This window comes from Hevea brasiliensis, chromosome 14 (assembly GCF_030052815.1).
Source record: "Hevea brasiliensis isolate MT/VB/25A 57/8 chromosome 14, ASM3005281v1, whole genome shotgun sequence".
In the NCBI taxonomy this organism is placed as follows: domain Eukaryota; kingdom Viridiplantae; phylum Streptophyta; class Magnoliopsida; order Malpighiales; family Euphorbiaceae; genus Hevea; species Hevea brasiliensis.
The window spans coordinates 34,892,720-34,904,210 of record NC_079506.1 but is presented as its reverse complement, the minus strand read 5'-3'; the positions used below and the strand labels follow the sequence as shown (position 1 = coordinate 34,904,210).

Sequence of the window (11,491 nt, the reverse complement as noted above, 5' to 3'; positions counted from 1 at the left end):
AGAATACACGCTTATAGTGATGCTTCTCACAATGGGTTAGGCGTGTGTCTTGATGCAAGATCGAATGTCATTGCTTATGCATCACGCCATTTGAAACCGCATGAGAGGAACTACCCAACACATGATCCAGAGTTAGCGGCTATTGTTTTTGCTCAAGATCTGGAGACACTATTTGTATGGGGAGAAATGCTACATTTACACAGATCACAAGAGCTTGAAGTACTTAGGCACCCAGAAGGAATTGAATTTGAGGCAGAGGAGATGGTTGGAACTCATTAAAGATTATGATTGCTCAATAGACTATCAGCCAGGGAAAGAAAATGTGGTGGCTGACGCCTTGAGTCGCAAGACTATGGCAAGTCTCAGAGTTTCTCCTTTGTCCATGGTATATGAATTGAAAGCACTGACATGCGGTTTAGAGATTGATGATGAGGGACAGGTAGTTGCATGGCATGTACAGCCGGTGTTGATTGATCGGTCGGTAATGGTCGCAGTGATGAAAAGTATCAGAAGCTACTGAAAGAAGTCCAGCAGGGCAAGAAACCTGAATTCTCTGTGAGAGATGATGGTTTATTGCTACATCAGGGCAGAGTGTGCGTTCCTAGTGATGTGGAATTGAGACAAACCATTTTGAAGGAAGCACATGAGTCTCCATTTGCTATGCACCCTGGTGGAACTAAAATGTCTGAGAAGTGAAAGAACATTCTTGGTGGATGGGCATGAAAAGAGATATAGTGAATTCGTTTCCAAATGCCTAACTTGTCGGCCAAGTAAAGGCGAACATCAAGTTCCAGTGGTTTATTACATCCTTTGTCGATGCAGTGGAAATGGGAACGAATAACTATGGATTTTGTTACAGGACTTCCAAGGACACAGAGTAGTCATGATGCAGTATGGGTTATAGTTGACAGATTGACCAAGTCTGCTCACTTTTTGCCAGTTCGGATGGACTATAGCCTGGAAAGATTGGCCAGATTATACATATATGAGATTGTAAAATTGCATGGAGTGCCAGTATCAATTTTGTCCGATGAGATCCTAGGTTCACTTCTAGATTCAGGGTAGTCTTGAGAGAGCCCTAGGAACTAGGCGAACTTCAGACAAACATTCCACCCACAGACGGATGGCGATGCGAGAGGGTTATTCGGATATTGGAGGATATGCTACGGGCTTGTGTGATTGAATTTGAAGGTAGTTGGGATACACACTTGCCTTTGATTGAGTTTGCTTATAACAACGACTACCAATCAAGCATAGGGATGCCTCCATATGAAGCTTTGTATGGCGAAAGTGTAGAACTCCCTTATGTTGGGATGAGGTAGGTGAAAGGAAGATGATTGGACCAGAAATTGTCCAGTGAGACAGAGGAAAGATCAGTTGATCGAGAGATAGACTCAAGGCTGCATCGGACATGAAGTCCTATGTTGATCTCAAGAGAAGAGATATTGAGTATGCAAATGAGTGATAAGGTATTCCTCAAAGTTTCTCCTTGGAAGAGAATTATGAGATTTGGCGAGAAAGGAAACTAAGTCCTCGTTTCATCGGACCATATGAAGTTACGGAAAGAGTGGGTCCTTTGGCATATCGGTTGGCATTACCTCCAGCTAGCAAGGATACACAGTGTCTTCCATGTGTCCATGTTAAGGAGGTACAGATCTGACCCATCTCATGTACTATCAATTGAAGAGATTGAAGTAAATCCAGACCTCTCATATGAGGAAGAACCCATAAAAATTCTGACTTATGAGGTGAAAGCAGTGAGGAACAAGCAGATACACACAGTTAAAGTCTTTGTGGAACCATCATTCAGGCCAGGAAGCTACTTGGGAATATGAAGAGGATATGAGGAGACAGCACCCACAGCTGTTCAGAGACTAATGCCAGGTAAAATTTCGAGACGAAATTTATTTAAGGGGGGGAGAATTGTAACACCCCAAAGTTCGGTAGTGCGTTCTGTTTGCTCGGTGACCGGTGTTGTCGGACAGCTAGGATGCCTAGAACCGCACCTCAATATGAGTGAGGAGACATAAAATAATGAAATACAAGAAAAGAAAAACAAAGGAAAAATCATAGCAAAGAAATGTAACCGAGTAAGTGGTAGGAAACCTAGCGATGGGTGACCTTAGGGAAGTCCTTTGCGTGGACCGTTGACTAGCTACGATCATGCGGGAACCACGGAAAACATTTTTAGGACATAAATAGACCCTTATTGAAGTATAAATCTCATTAGAAAGATTAAATAAAAATAAAAAAATTATTACAAAGAAACTTGAGAAATCGAAAAACGGACAAAATACGATTATTCTGAAAAATCTGAATGCAACCCGAACAGGGGCATTATAGTCATTTGACATCCCGAAGTGTCTTTTGACCTAAATGTCCATTAAAAATAAATGGTATTACACTTAGAAAATTAAATGAAAAATTAAATTGGTGGTACCCAAAGTAAATAGCTAAAATAAGGGGTAAAATGTGGATTAAGTGAAAGTTAACTTATAATATGTTTTAATTTTAGTTAGTGGACCACTATAGGATTAATTAAACATAAAGTATGGCAGGTGTAAGTCCACTAAACCCATCAGATAGTTCATCTTCTCCAACTTACAAAGCTAGCCGAATTGAAGGTGAGAGAAACCACCATTGATGTTTTGCATGCAAGCTTGATCCATCCTCCATTTTCAACTCTAATCTCTTAGTGTTCTTCATTAAACTTTGTCTACACATCACAAGGAAGATATTGATACCAATTTTGAGAAGTTTGGTGAAGGTTTAGCAAGTTACAATTAAAGGTAAGTTTGCATTTTGAGAATTTCTTTGTTAAAGTTTATGTTCATGTTATGGGTGTTAGTTTGGTGAAGGAAAATTTTGAGTTTGAAGGGTTATTGTTGTTGTCATTTTGGACAGCCATGAGTCACGTTTTTGATGAGGTATTTGTGCATATAATTGATGAGAAATAATGTTAATCATGGTGATTGAGTAACTTAGTGAATTATTTCATGTTTATATGGTGAATTATGCACTTTGATGGAAATTGGTATATGGGACGGCAATGTGATGTTGAAGAATGGTTTGTGGCAGTTTGTGGACACTTGAGTAATGGTATATATTGAAGGAAGTGTGGGCAGAATATTGACCTAGAAAGATTGATGATATGTATGTAAATTAACATTGTAAAGTGTATGTAAAGTTTGTAATGTTTAGGTGTGTTTGTAATGGTACTTAGAGATTGTAATTGTGAATGATTATTGGTGTGTTGAAGGTGATTGGAATCTGCCCAAAATAATGCTAATGTAATGTAGAAAATGCTTTTGGTAATGTGCCAAAACAGTTTGGTAGGTAAGTAAACAAATGGCAAAGGTAAGTGTATGTTTGAAGTTGGGGTGTGAAATGCATATTGAGGGCAGTGTATATTTTAGCCTATAACCTTGAATGTGTAACCTCAATTGGTATGAGACCAATTTGAGGTGAAACTAGGCACAAAAGGTGCCAACCTTCATTGAGAAACCATGCCAAAATTCTGCTTGCAAGGTGACCTAAAAAAATGACCAATTCGGATTAGGTGCAATTAGGACCTGAAAAATGACCAATTGGGCAGCAGTGAGTGTTTAGGCAATAACTCACTCAAACCAGGTCCAATTGACCTGAAATTTTGACCAAGAATAGTTAAGACCCATACCTACAAGTCTTATGAAGACACCAAAGCTCAGAAATGACCATAAGCAAGTCAAACAACTTGCACAAGTTCGGGTCCAAAAACTGGCCGAACCAGAATTGACCAATTTGACCTAAAATTGACCTAAAATGGTACCACTTGACCAGCAATAGTGTAATGACCATAACTTGGTCTACTTAACTCGGATTGACCTGAAATTTTGCACCGCGTGCAATAAGACCTAGATCTACAAGTTTGTAGTTTCGACCGAGACCCGAAAACCGAGGGAACTAGATCGTCCGGTTAGGTCAAACTAGTGTTCCGGAATCCAGCAATTTGCATTAAAATGCACTAAGCAAGGAAATGACTTTGGTAAAACATACCAAACCTAAAACCCTATCGAGTGTGACATATTAACGACACTAAAACCTAATTTACCTAAAATGCAATGAGGGTCGGTATATTAGGTGATTAAGTGAATAATTGAGTTCAGTGCATTATTTACCAAACACCATCGATAGAGACAGTTTAATTTAGTACTGAAACACTTCAAATTGTGTTTCTCAGTTAACAAGGACTCAACAAAAGGGAAAGAAACACTGAGTCCAGACCAGGGAGACAGTCATCAGAGGTTTGTGCACAACGGCTATTGCTTTTGAATTTTTCAATTGAAATAAATATTGAATATTTGTATATTATTGTTTTAAATTGTGTTTGTGCACAACAACTGTTTCTTTTGAATTATTTTCAATGGAAATAAATATTGATTATTTGTATATCATTATTTTAAATTGTGGAAATGTGTTTGATGAATATTTATTAATTGAAAAATATTGTGAATAGTTTGAAACTGTGAAAAATGGTTTGAATGACATTGATGGATACTTATTGATTAAAAAGCATTAGAAATGGTTTGAAACCACAGCTATCATGTATATTGATTGTATTCCTCTCTAGCTTGTCTAGTGGGATGAATCGAATTCCCTCTCTGGCTGAAGTGTTGAGGTGTGTGCCTGTTGAGGACGAATAGAATGAGTACTCATATTTTTGCTAGCTAGCCATGTTATTCCTCATTAGTCATTGACTTTTGGGACGAATTGAATACCTCATTAGCCATCGGCTTTTGGGATGAATTGAATTATGGATCATGATTAAGCTATGTGTGATTTATTGATGTGTATTGTGAGATTGTGAAATGGATTTTAAACTCTCATTGACATATACTGTCTTTTGAATTCAAACATGACCTGACTTATGAAAATCTATTGTGATATTGAGAAATGGAGTTTAAATTCTTATTGACCTTTATTGTCTTAAATTTGACTATGGTTTTAAGTATCCACTATTTACTTGATTTATGAATTGTGATTTAAATTTGTATTTGGTTAATGTTGTGCACCACTGAGACATTGTCTCAGCGATAGCTTTATTCTTTGTCGCAGGTAGAGAGACAGACAGGGCAGCAGACTAGGCTGCATATACATCCAGCGAGGGATTACCTGGTATTATGAGTATACCAGTATTTTGTATTTTGTACTGTAATGTATGACACTGTATGTACATTTTGTTTTTGGTTTTGAGCAGTTGTAAATTAAATTGTACCTTGAAGTTGTAAATTAATTATGAGTGTTTTGGATTGTAAAAGTTGTATTATATTTCCTTATCTCAGACTTTGAAAAATTCCTATGGAATTGAGTTGATAAATTGTTGTGTTGAGAAATGCATTGGAGTTGAGATTTGGGAAAATTATTGAAGTGCTTTTTACAGGTTTTCTGAAGAACTGTTTTGTCCAAAATACAGATGGCACTCTGCCAAAATTTTTACAGAAATTCCAAATAAACCAAATGAGTTAGTTATTTCACTCAGTTCACCAAAGTCTTTAACACCTGTAAATAGTGCTCACCACGGTAAAAGAAGTAAGAAAAGTTTTTAAAATCCCTTGTAGTATATTTAATGGGTTATCAGTAGACGGAGTTGGTAATTCATTAGGTATACTATGGGATCATGTTATGCCTTACAGAGGGGTAGGGTGTGACATTTTCAAAATATAATATCACTTATTTTTCATGGAAATTTAGGTCAAAAGTCAACTCTAGGTGTCAAATGACCAAAATGCCTCTATTCAGGTCAAATTCAGACTTTTTCGGTACTACCGATTTACTCCTTGTACCGCCAATTTCTTTAATTTTCGTTTTTGTGTATACTGACTTACTAAATTTTCTTTGACATTTCCAATGTCAATTACACCTCTGTAGACCTTTAATTTGGTTCTAAAAATATCTCCCGGGGTCCCCCGCGGTCCAGGACTAGTCAACGGTCCTCGCCGTAACTTCTCGGTACGGTCACCCATCGCTGCGGGTTCGGCTCGTTTAACTTAGTCACATTTTATCTCTTTTATTTTTCCTTAATTTTTCTCATCACATATTTCATTATTTTATACTTCCTCACTATCAATTAAGTGTTATTTCAGACATTCTGACTTTCTGGGGCAGACATTAGCTGTCGAAATAGTAGAACGTATGGACTACGAAAATGAGGATGTTACAACTTGCAAGGATATTAGATGGTGGTGGTTATTCTGTGCTCATTATTTTCAGAAAATTAACTGCAGAAAATAACCAAATTAATTAGTAAATGTATCATGTAATTAACCAAAATAATTATGGTCTTTTAATCAAATTGGTCCTCCCACTAACTTAGCGAATCCTACACTTCCAAAGTAAAAAACGGAAACCCTAGTTGGATAAATTTCTAATGGGTGATTGAATTCTTATAATTTTATTGATCATCCTCAGGTACATCCATTGTTGGGATTACAATAAACTATAAGTGAGCAACTCCTTGCCCATCACATCTCATGTGAGGTTCAATCCTTTACCTAGCCCCTAATTCTCAAAATCTCAGGTACATCCATTGACTTATCTTGCATTAGTTAAGTTGATCTCATAGAGCTAGTAATTATGCAAATAATTTTAATGTCCTTGGTACATCCAATATTGGCCACCAAATCATTTACATATTCACAACATCTCATGCTTAAAAATTATTCTTAAGAATATCTCTTAAATTAATTGCATCATATGTAACTATTTATGTAACACCCCTATGTTCGCTAGTGCATTCTACTGTCCTGGTGACCAGTGTCTGTCCGGACAGCTAGGATGCCTAGAACTACATTTAAGTGTTAGTGGGGAGACATAAAATAATGAAATACAAGAAAGAAAAATACAAGAAAAACAAAGAAAAAATAATAGCAATGAAATATAACCAAGTTAAACGAGCCGAAAACCATAGCGATGGGTGATCGCACTGGGAAGTTGAGGCGTGGACCGTTGACTAGCCCTGGACCACGGGGAACCCTGAAAAATATTTTTAAGACTTAAATGAACATCTATTGAAGTATAAATGTCATTAGAAATATCAAATAAAAATTAATTAATTAGTACAAAGAAAGATGAGAAATCGAGAAAACGATAAAACTCGGTGTTATCGAAAAATCGGGAATGCAACTGAAATAGGGGCATTGTGGTCATTTGACACCCCGAGTCGTCTTTTGACCTAAATTTCCATTAAAAATAAATGATATTAAACTTTAAAAATACTATGAAAAATTAAAATGAGATACATTATGTAAATAGTGAAAGTGTGGTGGCCAAATTGCAAAAATTGGAAAGTTTAACATTAAAATAGATTTTTAATCAATTAGTACTCCACTAACATCACTTAAGTGGACCTTTAATCAACCTTTGGACAGAAAATTCTGTCATCTTCAACCTTGGGACAAACCAGCCGAAACAAAGTGAGAGAAAAACTCCATGGCCAAGCTTGAAGGACCTCCATGCAACCTTGGTTAAGTCACTCTTTCCACTAGCTCCCTTTATTAAACTTGACCTCCATACCTTAGGCAGCATACTAGGAGCAAGAAAGTTAAGTTTTGGTGAAGTTTTGAAGAACTTCAAAAGTGGCAAGTGAGTTTTTTCAATTCTTGTTTCATTAAAAGTGTAACCAAGGTTGTGGGTAGTTGATTTATGGAAGAATTTTTGAAGTTTGATGTTTTAATGGAGATGTACATTTTGGCAGCCATGGAAATTCAGTATATGTAGCTTGTTTTTACTTATTTATGGTTGTTTAAGATGTTGTTATTGATGGCAGCATGGATATTTGTATAATGGTTTGAAATTGGGTATGTAAATGGGGTATGTTCATGTGGCTAAATGATGTAAATAGACTTTGGAAAATTCTGTATTATAGTGTGCATATTGAGAATGGTTACAAGCTGTCCGAAATGACCAAAAATGTGTTGTTAAAGGTGTTAATGGTAAGGTACAAACTAGAATTGGCATGAAGGAAGTAATTTGGTAAGTGTTGAATATGTAATTGGTAAGTGTTGAGAAGTGTGTAGTAGGGCAGTGTATGTTTTGGCTTAGAACCTTAAGTGTGTGACTCCAATTGGTATGAGACCAATTGGAGGTGAAACTAGGCACAAAATTTGCCAACTTTCATGAAGGAAGCTTACCAAAATTCTGCCTAAAAGGTGACTTGAAAAATGATCAAATCCGGATTAGTGACTTGAAAGCCTGAAAATTGACCATTTGGGTAGTAGCTAGTTTTTTTACCATAACTCACTCAAAACAGGTCCAATTGACCTGAAATTTTTACCATGCATATTTTAGACATATATCTACAATTCTTATGAAGACACCAAAGCCCAGAAATGGCCAAAACCAAGCCAAATAGCTTGCACAAGTTCAGGTACCAAAATTGGCCGAACCAAAAGTGACCTAAAAATGACCTAAAGTTACCATTTTGGTGCATTCTGTCCAGCATTGGTAAATTGACCATAAGTTGGTCTACATAACTCAGAATGACCTGAAACTTTGCCCCACGTGCAATAAGACATAGACCTACAAATTTGTAGTTTGGATCAAAACCCGTAAACTGAGGGAACTAGGTCGTCCGGCTAGATCAAAATAGTACGCCAAAATCCGGTAAATTGCAATAAAATGCAATACACTTGAAAATGAAATTGGTAACATATACCAACACTAAAGGGCTCTAAAATGTGACATATTGGTAACATTAGAATTGACTCACTTAGAGTGCATCAAGGGTCAACATTATAGGTTGACTAATGAAATGAATTGAAGGGAATAGTACCAAGAAAATTTAAATATTGGATTTTATGGTTGGAAACAAATTCATTGAGCATTGAAACACTTTAAATTGTGTGTTTCAGTTGATAAGGATATTGAGAAGCATAAAGAACATTGAATCAAGGCCTAGGAGCGACTCAAATCAGGTTTGTGCACAACTAGTTTTTAACTGATTTTGTTCTGAATATTTCATATGATTAAATGACATATTTTTCTTATGTATTATGTTTAACAAGCATTGGATTTAATTCAATGATTATTGAAATTGTTATAGTATGTATGAATTGAGCTTTGTGAAATGGTATTTCCACAAGTATTAAGCATTATTATGAATTGAATAAATTATGTTTTAGAAAATTGTTATAGAATATGTTTTGAATTGTGATGGGAAATTTGAATGGAAAAATGAAAATTTATGTTTTGAATTGTGATAAGCATAAAAATTATTGGATATTGGAATTGACTTTGAATCGAATTGTATTATGATTTATGCTCACTAAAAGGATTATGATATTATTTTATATCTCACTATAGATGCTTGACTAGGTTATTACTCGTCTCTCTCATTTGTTGAGAAGACAATGGAGTTAGTTGTGTTTTGATTACCATGGTACATGCACAGGCTTAGATTCTCCTCTTATTAAAGGTTAGATCTAAGTTTTTTTATGTTATGGCCCTTTCAGAAGATTCATTATTATGATGTGTACTGTGCACGATGATTCGACCTCCCTGACCATAGGGAGTTAGAATCTGATTCGACCTCCCCGACCATAGGGAGTTAGAATCACCCCAAAGATTGCCCTTTCAGATTAGTCTTGCATAGTTAGTGAGATAAAGAATGGATTTTGAGATAAAGAATGGCTTTTGAGATAAAGAATGGCTTTTGAGATAAAGAATGGCTTTTGAGATAAAGAATGGTTTTTGAATAGTAAAGAATTGTGATTTCAATTATGATTTATGTATAATTGATTTTGTTGGAATTACCTTAAACAGTTAGTTATGATTTGATAAATTGAATTTCGTGATCAAAGTTATTTTATACAAATGATTTATATTATTGGCAATGAATATTTTGAGTTTGGGAATTTGATGAGTATCCAGATTTCCAAATTAATTGCTGTAATTTTTGTTAAGGTATATTGTACTATATTTTAAATTATAGTTGTGCACCACTGAGTTCACCACTCAGTGATAGCTTTGTATGTTGTCGCAGGTGAAAAGAGCATAGAGCAATTGAGTAAGCTTCTTTGAAGACACATTCAGATCAGCTCCAGGTATATCATAGGTATACCCATGTGCATAGGTTTTGATGTATGCATGTAATAATATGTATGTAAATTATTTGAGCTGTTATATAAAAACTCTTGTAAAATATTTTGGTATGTAATTAAATGTAAATTATTGTAAATGTAAATTTGAGATTTTATTTTCCTGAATAGTTTTATAATATTAATTTTGAGTCTTGTAATCAATGAAATGTTTCTTTTATGATGAGGTTGGTTTGAAAATAAATTGATTTGATTATTGAGATTGAATTGTGAGATAAAATGAAGTTTATTGGAGTTGTATTTGAGAAATCATATTGGAAGTGTGTTTCTTTATAGGTTTTGAAGAACTGTTTTCTCAAAACACAGCCGACACTTTGTTGAAATTTTGAAAAAAATTTTATAACACCAGATTTTAATCGATGATTTAAATTTCACGAAAATTATTTTAAAATCCCTTGTAGTATATCTAATGGGTTTTCGGTAGGCGAAGTACGGTAATTCATTAGGTGTACTACGGGATCATGTTACATCTTACGGGGGAGTAGGGTGTGACATATTTTGTGGTATCAGAGCAATGGTTTTAAAGTAAATTTCGAACTGTGAATTTGAAATCTTTTTGTCGGTAACTACAACTGCTCAAATGTTTGATACATATAGTGCATTTACATCATAAATATGAACTAATGGAGAGAAATCTCCTTGTGTTAGTTGTACAGGAAATATAAAATCCTGTGAAAAGAATGGAAGAGAAGAATGAGACAATAGAACAGTCTGTGATAGCAGAAGTACAAGTTGAGGCCCCAGCTCCACAAAATGTCGAAGGCCTGATTATATCAGTTTTACCGGTACAAATTACTGCACAAATGGCCCAGCAAATGGCCACTTTCTTTCAAGAAATGGCTGATAATCTGTCAGCCCAAGCCCAAGTACAAACCGAACCCCCACAAGGGCAGTGTGAAATAGAGAAGAGGGAGAAACCTATGGGTCAGAGCTCGAGCAGTAATTTGGGGAAGAGAAAAGAATTTGAGGAGCCCCGAGCACAGGGATATGACAGAGGCGGATCATCAGGGTAGAGAACACCAAGATCTAGTCGTCGAACAACCAAAAGTTCCTATTCTACCCGTTTCTGCCATGTTTGTGGTAAGCTACACGGAGGTATTTATTGTAAGGCCTCTGGAGCCTGTTATAATTGTGGAAAGCTTGGACACCTTGTTAGAAATTGTACTAGAGTACCTCGATCTGCTCTCAAAAGTTCACAGACAGTCAGTAGAGGTCGAGATAGAAATAGAGTTGGTACTCCTCACAACCATAACACAGTAAATCAACTCGAACATAGTAGCGTATCAGTTAGAGTGTCCACTATGCACCAAGGGGAAAGAACAGAAACTTTGGATATCGCTGCTGGTAAGTTCTTAATT

General features: G+C 35.8%; 1 long non-coding RNA gene across 1 annotated transcript; it reads left to right on the top strand.

The window, feature by feature from the left end:
- Window positions 1-4,128: 4,128 nt before the first annotated feature.
- On the top strand, window positions 4,129-5,356 carry LOC131173369 (uncharacterized). The gene is made up of 2 exons (XR_009143678.1): window positions 4,129-4,283; window positions 5,095-5,356. It is a non-coding gene; the product is annotated as an uncharacterized LOC131173369 (long non-coding RNA).
- The last annotated feature ends 6,135 nt before the right edge of the window (window positions 5,357-11,491 follow it).